The 2,339-nt window shown below is 27.8% G+C and overlaps 1 non-coding gene across 1 annotated transcript; it reads right to left on the reverse strand.

Annotated features, from left to right (window-relative positions):
• Positions 1-461: 461 nt before the first annotated feature.
• Positions 462-568, reverse strand: LOC114579696. The gene has a single exon (XR_003700781.1). It is a non-coding gene; the product is annotated as a small nucleolar RNA R71 (small nucleolar RNA).
• Between the last annotated feature and the right edge of the window lie 1,771 nt (positions 569-2,339).

Genomic DNA, 2,339 nt, shown 5'->3' on the forward strand with positions numbered 1-2,339 from the left:
GTTATTTAATGCTAAAATAGACAAAAAAAACCCTTTCAAAAATTCAAAATAATAAAAGGCTAGCGAAGATGGCTGAACTTGTATTAGATCAAGATCCATCTAGACCATTAAATGATTAAGCTAACCATTTAGTAGATGAAATTCATTTGAGAATTAATAGACCTACAATCCAAGCTATTAATTTTTAATTAAAACCTGACATAATTCAAATTGTTCAAAATTTTTAATTTTGGGGACTCCTATTGAAGTTCCCAATTTACACATAGCCAGTTTCTTTGAAATTTGTGTGACATTTAAGTATAATAGTGTCAATGATGATGCTATTAGACAAAGATAGTTTCTATTTTTTCTAAGAGATAAAGCTAAGATGTATTTGAATTCCTTACCCCAGGTTCTTAACCAATTCGAATGAGTTGGCTCATAATTTTCTTGCTAAGTATTTCCAACCTTCAAAGATTGCTAAACATAGAAATGATTTCTCTTCTTTTACTCAGTTTGAAGAAAAATCGATTTATGAAAGTTGGGACCGATTTAAGAAAATGCTTAGGAAATTCCCTCACCATGTTTTATGTGATTGGTTGGTTATTCAAATATTTTATAATGGATTATTATGCTCTCTCTGAGAAATAATGGAAGCTTCAGCTGGAGGATCATTAATATCAAAGCAATCTATGGAAGCATATGAATTAATAAAGGAGATGGATACTAATAATTTCTAATGTCCTAGTGAAAGAGTTAACCCTAAGAGAGTAGCAGGAGAATATGAATCTAATTTATTTTAAATTTTGATTGCACAAATAGTAATAATTTTTAAGATGTTAAGCACAATAGGAGAAAATCCAAAATTCCAAACTGAACTATCTATGTAATTAGAGGATAAAAAATTAATTAAAAATAATAATTATATCCAAGGAATTAAAAATATTTATTTAAATGGAAGAAAAAATAATCCCTCCACCAATATAAAAAAACTAGGTTGGACGAACCATCCAAATTTAACTTGGTCAAATAATATTGATGTGAACAACCAATAGAATTCTAGTTAAAATAATTAAGTAAATTGGAATAATACTCAACAAACAATCATTAATCCTAAAGCTACATATAATTAATGATTTAATCAAATAAATCAATTTGGAAGTAGAAAGTAACCATTAGAAGATGTAGTGATGAAATTAGGAACTCTATATCAAAATGAAGCTAAATCTATTAAAATTAGGAAACCGAAATAAGACATCTTACTATTTCAATCGACAGTATACCTCTAGGATCATTGCCTAGTAATACTGAATTAACCCAAATGAAAAAGAAAATGATCCAAGTGATAATCATTTGAGGATTGGTAGTAACGTGTCTAAGTCAAATTAAAAAAATATTGGAAAGCCTCGCTGAAGACTCTAAACCTAGCGTTGTATGGGAGACAACCTAGCTTTATGTTTGCATGGTAGATGACATTTAGTAGTAGGAATTATTATTAAAAATTATCCAAAGAATGAGAAAGGAGCGCCAAAGCAATTCTTGTAGCATAGCTGCGCTTAGGCATGTTGTAAATTTTTAAAATTAAAATTTTGGTGCTTCTACGCCTGTGAAAATTATATAAAGGGTAAGTTGAACATTTGATTTTTTTATCCACATCAATTCTTCTTAAGTGTAGCCTTTGAAAGTGTCTTCTTCTACTTTCTTTAAATCTAAAAGCAATGGGTGGATAGAAACAAAAGCATTAATCCTCAAAAAGAAGTGAAGTATGCCTAAAGAATGAAGATTCCATCCCTATTTTAACATCCAAAGTTCTACAATAATTGTTAAACATCAAGAATTCGGAAATGAAGTCTAGAAAGAAACAAATTGTATAATTTAAAAATGAAGTTGCTTGAATGTGAATTTCTATATGATTAATTTAATCCCAGTGAATATGAATTTTTTTTAATTATAGGAAGAAATACTGCCATGAAAAAATTAAATCCAAATGGATTAAAACATTTACTATTATTAATATGTATTCTAATTGTACCATACAAATTCAAGATAAGTAAACTTAATTTTTACATCTTCAAGATTAATGACCATATATTGAACCTTCATGGATGAAAAGATTTGGAAGAAGGAATATTTTGTAAATACATATAGGGAGTCTTTATTTTTTTTTTTATTGCATATATTTAGAGGAGATTTATTCTATGAAAAGGTTTTCATGTTTAGATTGAGGTAATGATTAGAGATATAATTATGAGAACCATTTTTGTATCATGGCGCCATTAGTGAACTAGTTATTTTATAACAAGTATTTTGTTTTAGTTAGATATCACACATTTTATGCTTTTTTATCATTTATGTGAAAA

This window comes from Dendrobium catenatum, unplaced genomic scaffold, assembly GCF_001605985.2.
Source record: "Dendrobium catenatum unplaced genomic scaffold, ASM160598v2 fragScaff_scaffold_59, whole genome shotgun sequence".
Classification (NCBI taxonomy): domain Eukaryota; kingdom Viridiplantae; phylum Streptophyta; class Magnoliopsida; order Asparagales; family Orchidaceae; genus Dendrobium; species Dendrobium catenatum.